We start from the raw sequence: 13,773 nt of genomic DNA on the forward strand, positions 1-13,773 counted from the left end.
AATAGAGGACTGGAGAGTGAAGGTTTCGCATCTTGCTGAAATGGCAAAGATTTCGGCTTATTTGAAGGATCACTCAAATGAACAATTTTTATCAATATGGAGAAGATGGATCGTTTATATTCAAAATAAGCATAGAATGGTGGAATATAGGTTAGGTTTTTAGATAAAAAATTTTCTCTTTTTATACATATATATATATATTTCACCTACTTATGTAGAATTATATTTTGTGGAGTTAGGGATATTAATATAAGGTTACTTTTAGATAAATAGTATCCTGGGATTAGGTTTGGGAAGTCCGGGTGGGGGGTGGGGGGGGTTTCAATTGTGATGTACTTGTGATGTGTTCTTTTTTTTATGTTGAAAATAATAAAAAAAAAATTGAAAAAAAAAAAAAAATACATGTATGGAGTACTTGTTTGGAAACATGAAGAGAAAATATTTTTTTAAAAAGAACACTACAAAGGCCAAAGAAAATCCAGAGCTTATCTTCCAATATTCAGACATTAAATACTTGACGAATCATGTTTTTTTAATGCTTTCTGGACTCCCTATCTACTACTAAAGCTCTTCTCATAACCTTTAACTAGGCAAAACTGTACATCTGAGCCAAGGTACCTTCAAATGGGCTAATTTACAGGATGTGTCTAAAATCCAGGAACGGATGACGGAATGAAATTTGGGAAAGTTGTGGCTACTTCATTGCTGCTGACTGCTGCTGCAGTCGTACAATCTTTATTTTCAATGTTCCATGACAATTTCCCAGCCAGTCTTGCAATACCTCGCTTCCTCCCTCACCCAGTAGCAACCACTTATCTGCCGGAAGAGAAGGGAAAAGAAAGGGAGGAACCCCCTGGCCCATGCATCTCCAACCTGTGCCGCCCCGTGTGCCTTCCTTGAGCTGTACTGCTCCCACACCTTCTCCAACCCACACACTTATGCATCCTCCCTGATCTGTGCTGCCCCCCAAAAGGCCTTCCTACCCACATGGCAGCTCTTGCACATTCCTGGGTGCCTTTGCTGACTTGTGCCCCTCCCATGTGCCTTCTCCAATCTCTGTGATACCTATTCAGGACCCTCACCTACCCACCCCACACACTCTTCCCAACCCATGCTGCCACCCAACAGTCTGTCTCTGACCTGTATGGCACCTTTTGTGCACTCACAAACATTCCTAGGTTTCCCAGCCAGCAACCCCCCCCCCCCAAACACACACAACATCTCTGAATGGTGCAGCACTTCTGACACACCTCTAAATCCCATGCATTCTTTTTGACTCTTGCCACCCTGACACACCTTAGTTGACCTACACAGCATCTCTTACACACACCTGTGACCCCCCCCAAAAGGAAGGGGGACAAACACTGAGGAAGGAAGGAAGGAAGGAAGGAAGGAAGGAAGGAAGGAAGGAAGGAAGGAAGGTTGGTTGATGTTCCCTACCAGCTTCCCACAAGAAAATTCAATGAGGAAGCTGGCAAGAAGTCAAAAGTCAGTCCTTTTCCCCAGCTTTTATTCTTATCTGCTGAAGTAAGAAAATATCTCTGAAATGATGACCCAACATTGTCTAGTAAAACATAAACTTGGCTGCTTCATCTTCATTGAATTGAAAAGTACCAATACACGGATGTGGAGTGAAATGGCATAGATGTATAATGGGAAATGCTGCCAATTAAGTTATTAAACACTCATTCTTCTATAAGAGTCTGCCTGCATATGCATAATTAAAAGTACAGTGCAATAAGTGTAGGCACATATACATCTCAAACTCCAACACCTTTATGCAGATGTCTGCTTTACAATTTTTGATGTGTTGATCATTAAGCTCTGCAAGTTACTGAATTTAACTTTAATTTAAAAGATATAAACTCCCCTGCGGTGTGTAGGTCTAATTGCGGCTTCATATATTTTAAGTCTTTCTGAAAAAGTAGCAAAAAAAAAAAGCCATGATGGCAATCAGCTAAATACAACCAACTTTAGTCACTGTCCTGTACTTTTCCTTACTTGCATATAAAAGTATTATTATGAATACTGCTGCTGCCTCTTTCAGGATTCTATCTTCCTGCTTCTCTTGGGAAAAGCATTACCCTATCATCTGCCTGTCACATACAGAAGATGTGTTGATGCTTTCCATTGTCATTCTCTATAAAGGAATATCAAGCTAACCGTGAACAAGAAATGCAAGAACAGTTAGGTAAACACCTACTTAGAAGAAAGAGGAGATAAGAAAGAGACTCATGACCCTGTTTTGATTTTTACTAAAAGAGAAAGCAGACAGAAATTGTTAGACTTCAAGATTCTCCTACTATACTCTAACCAGAGGTGGGAAACGATCACCCCTTTATGACTTGTGGACTTTATGACTACCTTACACCAGAGACGGGGAACGAATGGTCCACCATTCGTTGGTGGTCCAGGAATGGCCATGGTCAGGAATTCTGGGAGCTGAAGTCCACAAGTCATAAAAGGGCCATCATTTCCCACCTCTGCCCTGCACCAATAAAGCAGAATTCCCATAGTACTTATAGTATCTGTTTCCTGACTTGGCCTACTTTGACATTCCCCTTTAAAGAAGAAAAGACAAGAGTAGCAGATGTATAACCACATATACTGACATTTCAGTAAAGATGTCAGCAGTCACTTTCCTATCAGCTATGATAGAATCGGTTAATGACTTAGGGAAAGTGGAGAAGACTTGTTTGAGGTCCTGAAGGCTGAATTGGCTACGACTAGAAAGTTAGATTACATCCATAAGTCAGTGGCTTTCCCTTGCTGCCTTAGGGTAGCTGAATTAAATGAGTCAATGGATGTTCATGATTGGATTGTCTATCAATTTAATTTTTTACAGAAAGAAATCACGAAGAGGCCCAATTTTGATCAGCACATTGGTTATTAACTCTCTTCCCAACAGCTGCAATATGTCTTAATGGGTAATATTGACGTAACATGTAAAATGGATTATCTACAGTTACTCACTTATCTAAGAGAGTTTTAAAAAATATTTTAAATATTACTTTCATAATATTTTAATATTCTAAAGTTGTCATACAACTTTAATAATAACAGCATTATTGTTAATAGTGTTAGTTAAAAGAACATCATATAAAAAATTCAAGAACTAAGAAAATTGACTGTGGAATGTCATGATCTATAGACATTTTACAATGTTAATTGTCCCTGACTATGATTTTTGTAATGTTTTATTGTCTGATTCATTATGTTTTATTACTTTATTTTATATGTTCTTTAGTCTACTTGAAGCACAAAGGATAAGCTCAGTCAATTCAAAGTGAGCACATTTGCTAATAATGCTTGCTTTATGCATTTGCCATGATTCCATACAAATTTAACAATACAGCATCAGTGAAGTCAAGAGCCATTTCTTAGAAAAGACAATGTTTCTTTTATCTCATAAAAGAAGGGTGGATTTATTTTCTATTGCCTCAGATTACAGGATCAGAACCAATAGAATAAAACTACAAGGAAGTAGGGTACAACTAGATATCTGGAGGAACTTCCTGACCATATAAGCTTTCAGCCAATAGAATAGGCTGCCACAATGAGCCATCCTTTGCTGGAAGCCAGACTGTCATGTGTCAGAGAAATTCAAGTGGTTCCTACACCAAACAGGGGACTCAGTTAGGCAATTTCTAAAGCTCCTTCCAATTCTATGATTTGACGAATTCTTTGTTTTGGTTTAGTCTTGCTTTTGATCCTCTTTTATTTAAAAGAGGCTTTTAGAAATTGTCATATGGATTATAAACTCCTAATTTTACCTTGTATGAATCACACAAAGGCTACATAAATGCATGTATACCCAAATTAGGCAAAAAAGAAACTTGTCAACATTCAAGCTGTTTATAAATTACAGGATCAGACCAGAGCTCAGGCAATAGCACTTAGACTTGTATACTGCTTTACAGCACTCCCTAAGCAGTTTAGAGAGTCAGCATATTGCCCCCAACACTCTGGATCCTCATTTTATCAGCCTCAGAAGGATGAAAGGCTGAGTCAACCTTGAGCCGGTCAGGATCAAACTCCTCGCAGTGGGCAGAGTCAGCCTGCAATATTGCATTCTACCCACTGAGCCACCACAGCTCAAAAAATAAAAAGAAGCAGTATTTTACAAATCTTGTTTACTTCTGCCTTTATATATAACCAATTAGAATCTGGAATGGAGAGATTAATGCATGGCAGTTTTGTCAATGTAACAGAATTTGGCCTCAACTAATATACTTCCATAAAAGGGGAAAAATCACCCAGAAGGTATTCTAAAGCATGCAAGTCATTTTATCAGTTAGGGCAAAGCCATGATGAGTTATATCCTTCCTTGATACTGCAACTGCAATTTTATTTGCCAATATCCTTAATGGGGTTCAGAATGATTCAGGCTCTCACTGCAGGCAACTGAGTGAAAATGGAGATTATGAATAGATAAAGAAAAGTCATATCCAAAATAAGAGAGAAATTAAGTAAGCTATGAGTTCACTTTTATGCCACATTTAAAAGACAACACTCAATGAAGTAAGATGCAACACTGTCAGAAAAAAACGTAAGCAGTGCTTTAAATTTTCAACAGAAAAATTCTAAAATTAACTTAGTAGAGCATTAGTGATATTTTCCATCAACTTCATTTTTAGATAAAAGTCTGTAGGTTGAAGATCTAAAACTATAGTTAACTTGGAAAAGGCATATATATGCTGGTTTGCATCACTTGTAAAGAGCTTGTACTTCAAACCTTTTCAACTTTTCATTTTTGACTCCATTTCAGAACACAAAGAATTATTACAGATTGTCTTATCAGGATATTTTCTACCTGAGAATGATGGAGAATCAATCCAAGAGAGAATAAAACTTCTCATCTAATTCCCCCATGTTCTAACATGACATTCTTAATGACTTTCTATCAAGATGTCCTGAGATTTCTTTCCAACAACTATATATTCACAGCCCTTCTGTGAAAATTTTATTTGCTGTGCAGCCATCCTTTGAATGTTCACTTAATTTGGAGCCCCGGCTTTTTCTTTGGCTGGAGACCGGTGATTAGTATTTAGAAAGGAAGCAGAAACTGTGCACACATTAAGAAACTGATATATTGCCCAAATGATTGAAATGGAAATGTAATTATCATTCATTTATAAGAAAGGAAATCTGTTTCAATTCAATAATGTGAGGTTTTCAAGCACAATTGACAGATAGGTAGACTAACATTCTCCTACAGAATCCTTTGGTACCAAGCATAAGTCATTCCTTCTTCAGTGATGGCAAGTTGCCTAAGACCTGATGCAGCAAAGCACCCCTAGATCATGATCAAAGCATCTTGCCACCTGTATGTTTGACACATGGTATGAAATTCTCATTGTAAATGCAAGCATTTAGATGCCTCCAGACATAATGACACACACCAGAGTCACTGACCGAGTTGTATGCTTTCATCATTTGCTGATCCCCCAAGGATATCTTTGACACTCATGTAGCCCCAAAAGTTGCAGATATGATTCACTTGTCCTTAGAAAGTTCTTCCAGAAGTATGGAAGGTCATCCAGAAATGAACTGATGGTGAGTCATAGCTTCAGCCTATTTTTGCATTAATCTCATTTTTAGCCTTTTCTGATAGCTGAGTTATGAATTATGACTGACATGAGAAAAAGAAGGTGAGACAAGGTGACAAAGGTCTCAGTCAAGGTTAAACGGCCTCAGATTCCTGGATGTTGTTTTGAGAAGGCTTTTTTTGTAACTTCTTGCAGAATTTTACACTGCAGTCTTGGAGTGTTTTTGACAGAATGCCACTCTTGGAAGATTCATTATTGCCCCAAGTCTTCTTCATTTCAAGTCTTTATTCCTCTTTGCAAAGGATTTCAGAAATGTATTTTGAGCAGGACATGTTATACTTCTAGATCTACATGCTGTGAGGAGAACTATGTGATATGAAATGGGGATATTTGTGAGATTTATATACCGTAAGTCAAGAATGACTGTTTATTAATAATAGGAAGAACTCTTATCCAACTGCTTCTGCTTGTCCCTTTTAGCTGAATTGACTGAATTACTTTTTAAGATTTGGCACATCACAAATTGGATGGCTTTGTTTATAAAATAAATAAGCATCAGTCTTTGGTGCTACATCTAGATTCCTCTCTCCCTATAGCAGTGATGGCAAACCTTTTAGAGACCGAGTGCCCAAACTGCAACCCAAAACCCACTTATCGCCGGGTGCCAGGTGGGCATGGCCCACTGGGTGGCGTGGCTGTGGTGGTCATGCAGATTGGGTGGGTGTGACCAAGGTGGGCGTGATCACCTCGATGTTGCTCGTGGGGAGGGATGCCTGTGGGGGCCAGGCAGGGTTGGGGAGATCCAGGGGGTCTCTGGCAGGTGGGGTGGTGGGCAGGAGGCTCGTCCTGGTGGGTGAGGTGAGGCAAGGTGGGGGTGCCATTGTCACAGGGCAAGGTGAGGTCGGGGCGGCTGCTGCCTGACACCATCGGCCCCTGCACACAGAGGCCAGCAAGTGTATGGGTGCTGGGATGCATCTGGCCATGTGAGATCTCGGCGAGTTAGTGGGCGGCTGGTTGAGGAGGGATGGTTACCATCTCCGGGGCATGGCGCGTGTGCCCACAGAGAGGGCTCTGAGTGCCACCTCTGGCACCACCACTGCCCTATAGGCTCCGATAGCATTCAGTTGCAAAAGTATGAAAAAAAATTAGAAAATCAAAATACAGAATGAATTATTTTTTCTATCATTGTATAACGCTAAATAATTGTGACATCTACAAAACATGAGTGCTTTTTAATGGAACAAGTAAACATCTCAGTTGACAAGTCCAGGCTGCTGCTGAAGCTCTACTCTAACTTAAAACAAAATCATTTGCTTTCAAATCAGAGTTAAGAGAATGGTGTATTACATCCTCTTTGTTACTGGCTAATGTAGGTTATGGAAATGGAAGACTGAAAGAAACATATATGACATCAGAGGTTTTCTTTACTATTTTATTCTATAAGGCAAAGTTACCTAAACTTTCTGAGCATAAGCTCCAAATTTAAGCAATCTGCTTTAGACCCACCAAGCGACAATTCTCCAGTCCACAGTCAAACTATTAGGAAAGAACTACACGCATACAACTATATTAAAATAACGAATCCCATATTAAAATAACGAATCCCAATGTTATTAAATTAAAACCAAATAATGGACAATTTGTCTCCCTGTATACAGTATTATCTTAGGAACCACTTTCCAAGGTGGCGACTTTACACTCCCTGATGCTAGATCAGAAAATCACGTTGAAGACAAACTATATTTTCAATGTTTTTATGTACAATAAAAACAAAATAAATTGCTTGAGACAAAAACATTGCAGCAGGACAGGCACTTCTAGTTAAGCACACAAATGCAAGACCAAGTACACAGGAACTCCCCTTTTCTGTAGATGCAGACCTTTAAAAAAAAATAATCCTGGAAGCGTGCTATGACAGAACCTGAGAAATTTGCCATAAGATAATCAGAGACAGAATAGAATAGAATAAACATGTTCCAAACCTTTCTTTCAAAGAGTTTAGATTCTTCTTGTTCTTCTTTTTATATAAATAAAATCAGTCGTTGCCCTGAGATGAGTTGAACTACAGTCTCTATAATCTCCCAAGCCAGCAGGACACTGAGTAAATAGTGTAGAACAAAACATCTGGAGAGTATCAGATGAGAAAAGCTGCCATAGAGTCTCTGAGAACTGTGGCTATTTACAAAGCACTTCACAGAAATTAGCTTAGGAATTAGTGCTGGGATTTATTATGTGCTTTTTGCAGGCAGCAGTCCACTAAAGAAAGCATTTTGAAGCAAGGGAAATGAATAGGGATTGTAAGCTCTTGTACATCCATCTAATTTGCCGGTACCTCCCTACTGGCTAATAGTATTTATATTTTTATAGTAGATAACTGCAAGGTTATTGCAACAGCTTAAAAGCATTAATGCAAATATGACCACTAGTGTAGAACATTAGACCAATGAAATGCTTTGTAAATAGACATTACAGATTTTTTTCTGAAGAGATTTGAAATTAGTTACCATTACAAGGGGAATTCTGAAAAGTACATAAGTAGCTTTAAACAGGCAAGGAATGTGTTTCTGGTCCCATTATAAACCTCTGATCTACATATTGGAATATTTTTACTGTAATCTATACAACTTTTCTTCCGTCACCTCTTTCAATGTCAAGCACCCTTATGCAACACACAAAGAATATACATGCCAGCATCATTTGCCTTTCTGTCTAGAGATTATTCAACATAAGCTTCTACAAGAAATCCCACTGTTTTGGAGTATATTAAGAGAGGCATCCAAGTTGCACCTTGGGACCCAGGAGTGAGTCAGGAAAATCAGTGTCAGTAAAAACAAGTTTTATCATTATCTGATTAAACAATTATCTCTGGTGAACTAATGAGTACAGAACATGAAATATTAATTCGTACATTAATTAATACATTAACATGAAATATGAAATATTACAGGAAAAATTTCAAGCATCATCTCCAGCATTTTAACAGACTTCTATGCGAGGCTGAATCTATTACCAGTCTTAATTGATAGGAGGAATGATTTGGCTGGATGGTAATATTTAAAAATGTAAAACACTAAATCTTATAGTTAAAGGTTAATTAAATCTTCATAAAATACTACTGGGCATTAGCCCCAAACTGAGTGTTTGAAAGGGATAGCTTCACTTCCTAGCATTCACTTATTTAAGATTACTTATACAATAACTTGCTAGGTTCCTATATGAATGAGCAACATTCAAAAAAATATCAAAAGTGATTTTTAAGGTTCACTATTGTGCCCATTCAGAAATCAGATGTATTAAAACCACCCATCTTAATGAAACAGTCATACTCATAATTTCCATCTTCCACTTTTAAAAAGTAATTGGTTCTAACATTCATATATTTAATATGCATGTGCTTATAATGTAAGATAAACCATCATGAGTGATCATATATTCAGTTAATTTATGGATTAATAGTGAATTATTTTTTATTAAAATAAATGATCATATGCAACTTTCACCTAAATCCAATATTCCAGTTGATTAGGTACATGTCGAAGTTAATGTTTAAACTATCAAGCATTAAGATACTGGAATAATATTTTTCTTTAATAGAATTCTTTTCGTGTTAGGTTCTCAAGGTTTTTTTTCTGGGCCAGGTATAATTTATTAATTAAATATTATTTTTATATGTATGCACATATTGAAAACAGCATTAACCTCAATAGCTGTAACTGTAACCTCAATAGCTGTAACTGTTAGTCACCTAAACATGGTTAGAAAGGCATTTTCAAATTGGGCAAAATAGATTAACATTTTCAAATCTTTGGAGCATTTATTGCTCATATACAAGTAATTATACTTATGTACAGGTATATATATTGAATCACATAAGGTACACCTAGGTCAGGGGTTCTCAACCTTGGCAACTTTAAGACTTGTGGACTTCAACTCCCAGAATTCCTCAGCCAGCTTTGCTGGCTGAGGAATTCTGGGAGTTGAAGTCCACAAGTCTTAAAGTTGCCAAGGTTGAGAACCCCTGATCTAGATGAAAATGCAATATAATTATGTTATTTTTACAATATGACTTAGGATAAGCCATTGCTTGGATTTATCTCTAAATCAGAAATAACTGATCCTTCAAAGTTCTTTTAATCCCCACCCCTAATTTGTTTCTTTGGTTATTTTAAACAGCAAAAGCATACATTATCTCAACAAAGATTTTAAGCTTGCTTTTGTCTTATTGTGGGGACACTGGATGACTTGCATTGTCATCCTCACCACCACCATCACCATTAAAATAAAAATACTCTTTTATGGGATTTATCAATTTCTGAGTTTATATAGATTTAGAATTTCTTATCTCTCCTCTGCCACTCTTAGAGATCTTAACCCCTTTAAAATTGGTGATTCACAATGCCTATTTTGCTTAATATTTTTCCCCTTCCCTATTGGTATATTTTAGGCCTTAAAAGCACTTGGATCTCTTTGGAAAGGGTGAAATAAATGTTTTAAGACAAATAAAATAAAAAGTATAAATGAAGAATCAAAGGAAATAGCCTCTTTAACTCTTCGTTTGATCATCGACTCTCCTTGATGGTCCTATCCCTTGAGCTAACTTCCTGCTACTTACTTCCACCTTGACTTGAGAAACAACAGTTGGGAAGCTACCTAGTTACAAGAGTAGGAAAGAAGAGCAGGAAAACTAATAAAATATAAAGTGTCTCCTCGTGGCAGTCAGTTTATTATGGCTGACTGCATACAAATGTGTAAAGACTTGTCCTCCAATTTTACCAAAGCCATTGGGAAAATATAGGTAGTCCTCAACTTACGACCACGACTGAGCCCAAAATTTATGTTTGCGAAGTGAGACATTTGTTAAGTGAGTTTTGCCCCATTTTACGACTTTTCTTGCCACAGTTGTTAAGTGAATTATTGCAGTTGTTTAAGTTAGTAACCTGGTTGTTAAGTGAATCTGGCTTCCCCATTGACTTTGTCAGAAAGACACAAAAGCTGATGACATGACCCTGGGACATTGCAACTGTCATAAGTGTGAAAAAGGATCATAAGTCACTTTTTAAAGTGCTGTTGTAACTTTGAACAGTCACTAAACGAATTATTGTAAGTCAAGGACTACCTGTACAACATCATTCAAAAGGGTCCATAAAAGGATGTAGCTTTCCCCAAATGTACATGAATGTCTATGATAACATTCCTATCATTGTTTCTTTCTTCCCCTAAAGATAATTGCAGGGCATAAATTCTTGGATGCAAGGATCAGCATGGGAATTATGATATTTAACAAATGTTACTATAAACAGCTAATTACTTGGAAACTGGAATAAACGAGCGCTATCACCTATCTATTTGCTTCTTCAAACATTTTCTCTCATCACACATTTTATCACATCTCCTCTGATTAAAAGCCCAATATAGTTTACACTGCTTTTTTGTGGAAACAAATGATTTAGCTTATCCTCCTTCACTATCATTTTCTGGGCTAGCATGTATGCCAATTTCCTTTAGACGATACACTAGAAGAGAAACAGCCATTCTAAAATTGTCAGTATTCATGTCACACAGTTTTAAATGTGATAGGCTTCTGAAGAGTTAAAAAAAGATACATTAGAATATAGTTTCAATATCCATCTGCCCCTTGATTTATTTAGAGGATTTTTCTACAGAGTTTTAATTTAAAAATGGAAACAAAAATTTGCCAGACTGGAAATCTTCATCTCAACCAAATCAAATTCTAGTATGAAGAAAAGAGTAATTTTCATCTTGAATTGGAGATTACATCATTTAATTTTCAAGCTATTCTAAACTGAAAAGGAATACAAGGCCAAGAGTCAAGCTCCTTTCCAGCAGGTGCCCAAATCTTCATATAAATTATTAGACAGATAAAGAAATATTAGTAAATTAAAAGATTCAAAAAGCTCCTTGTCGTATCCAAATGATACAAATTCCACACAGATTACTTTAGTGCCTGTTGGATTCTCTTTTCACTTTCTTCTTTGTAGATTTGTTTGCTTTGCAAGTAAAATGTGTTCAGAATGAACATATAAATGCTGAAAAATCAATGCTAAAAATCTGAACTGATTATGTTTTCGTTTATGTGCTTCTAACAGAAAATTGTGTTGCTTTCTTTCTTTTCATTTTTCTCTTCCATTCAATCGTGTCCAGTTCTCAGAGACTGCCTGGACAAGTTCCTATAGTTTTCTTGGCAAGGTTTTTTCAGAAGTGGTTTGCCATTGCTTCCTTCCAGTGTCTGAGAAAGCATGATTGGCCCAAGTAATTTAGCTGGCATGGTGCCTAAGGTGAGAGTAGCACTCAAGGTCTTCTGGCTTCTAGTCTGATACCTTAGCCACTACACCAAACTAGCTTACCTGGAACACAATTTTCTTTTTTCGCTGCAAAGCGGAAGCATAATTTATTAGGATATTTGAAAAGAACAGCTTAATAGAAATGTGGAAGGAGAAATGAAAACCAACATAAACCAATATTTTGAAAGCTAGATATTATTTAACAAATAATATTTGCCAGTATTCCATCTCACCGAGGAAATATGTGAATTCAAAGTGGATATCTTTGTATTCTGAAACTAGATGCATCAAAATGTTTTACGAATCATCATCTACCTAACTAAACAATGACAGTCAATGGCTTTTCTTTTCCCAGTATTAATATTTGGGACCTTGAAAAAGGGCCGTCTTGGTGGTGGCCCCTTCTTTATGAAACATTATTCCCCTTGAGGAATGGTTATTCCCCATACTGCTGCTTTTCTGAAAGGCCCCAAAAACTTGGTTTTGTCAGCCGATGGAGATGGAGCCAATCAAGTGGTTAATTTGACTGAGTTATTGTTGCCACAGGAGGTGGGGGGTTATGGGTTTTTATTATATGACCATTTTTTTTAATTTTTACAAATTTTCCTCAGAAACATAAGCCCAGAGTCAGCTTATTTAAATTTGATAGATAGATAGATAGATAGATAGATAGATAGATAGATAGATAGATAGATAGGTAGGTAGGTAGGTAGGTAGGTAGGTAGGTAGGTAGGTAGGTAGGTAGGTAGGTAGGTAGGTAATTTGCTTCAGCCAGTTACAAATATGTAACTCTGCTTATAGGAAGTAATCAAGCAAACCACTGAGATATAAAAAGAGATTTCGTCAAAGATTATGTGATACAGCAAAAATAATATTTATTTAGTTGCTTACTATATCATGTGACATTTTTAAAGACTATTTTCGTTGTTCCGATTAAAAAAATATTTCTTATATATTATACTACTGTCAGATCACTTCATTTCTGGATTAGACTTTTGTCTATTTCTTCCTATATATATTCTCTTGTACCTTTCTTCATACATGGAAAACATGGATGTGTGAAGGAGAATAACATGAGACAGTAAGTGATAAATGTACATAGCAATGTCACAATTCTAACTCTACTTCTGATACCTTTTATGCAATGTCACATCTCAAGTACAAAGGTCACAATGCATCTTTCATTATTTTGGCATAATTGTGATTATGGATTAATGACTATGGTAGAAATGACTATTTGCCACGCCTCTCAACTCACAGCCTTGCTTCCCATACACTAGATCAGGGGTCCCCAACCCCCAGGCCACAGCCCACTACCAGGCCTTGGATCATTCGGAACCAGGCCATGGAAGTGGCGGGTGAGCGTGCGCAGCTCCACTTGCGCAAGCAATGGGTGAGCTGCACAAGCGTGCGTGCTCACTCACCACCCACACGTAACCATGCCCTCTCCCTCCCTCACCAGTCCACAAAGATGGAAAGGTTGAGGAATGCTGCACTAAATACTGCAAACTAAAAAGCAAATGAACTTTAAACAGTCCTCTTTCCCTATTCCTCTCTGTATTATTTGCCTCCTTCCAAAGTAGCTTTTCACCAATATAAAAGACCCCAAAGATTAGTGGTTTCTAAGATTAAACTCTCTGATAAGATATGAATGAAACTTTATTGGGCAAGTTATTGTTTCTTATCTTAAAAAAACACCTTTATTAACATAAGACAGATAAAATGAATCCAGGGGATATATTTAAAAGTTTGGCCGATTCAATTATATTCCCCTGAGGAAGTCATTTCAAATCATTTTAATGACACTTATGTGAGTTGAGTCTTTAATACATACATTAACTCACCATAAACAACAGATACACAATTTTCTTCACCCTTTTCTGAAATCTCTATGGGCACTACAATTTTTATTTGTAATGTCT

At 37.0% G+C, this 13,773-nt stretch overlaps 1 protein-coding gene across 1 annotated transcript in view; it reads right to left on the bottom strand.

Moving 5' to 3' along the window:
* The window catches only part of FARS2 (phenylalanyl-tRNA synthetase 2, mitochondrial), a 186,560-nt gene that overhangs the window by 35,872 nt on the left and 136,915 nt on the right, over positions 1 to 13,773 (bottom strand). The gene's annotated exons all lie outside the window — the stretch shown is intronic.

Source organism: Protobothrops mucrosquamatus, unplaced genomic scaffold (assembly GCF_001527695.2).
Source record: "Protobothrops mucrosquamatus isolate PMUCROS unplaced genomic scaffold, P.Mucros_1.0 scaffold23, whole genome shotgun sequence".
In the NCBI taxonomy this organism is placed as follows: Eukaryota; Metazoa; Chordata; class Lepidosauria; order Squamata; family Viperidae; genus Protobothrops; species Protobothrops mucrosquamatus.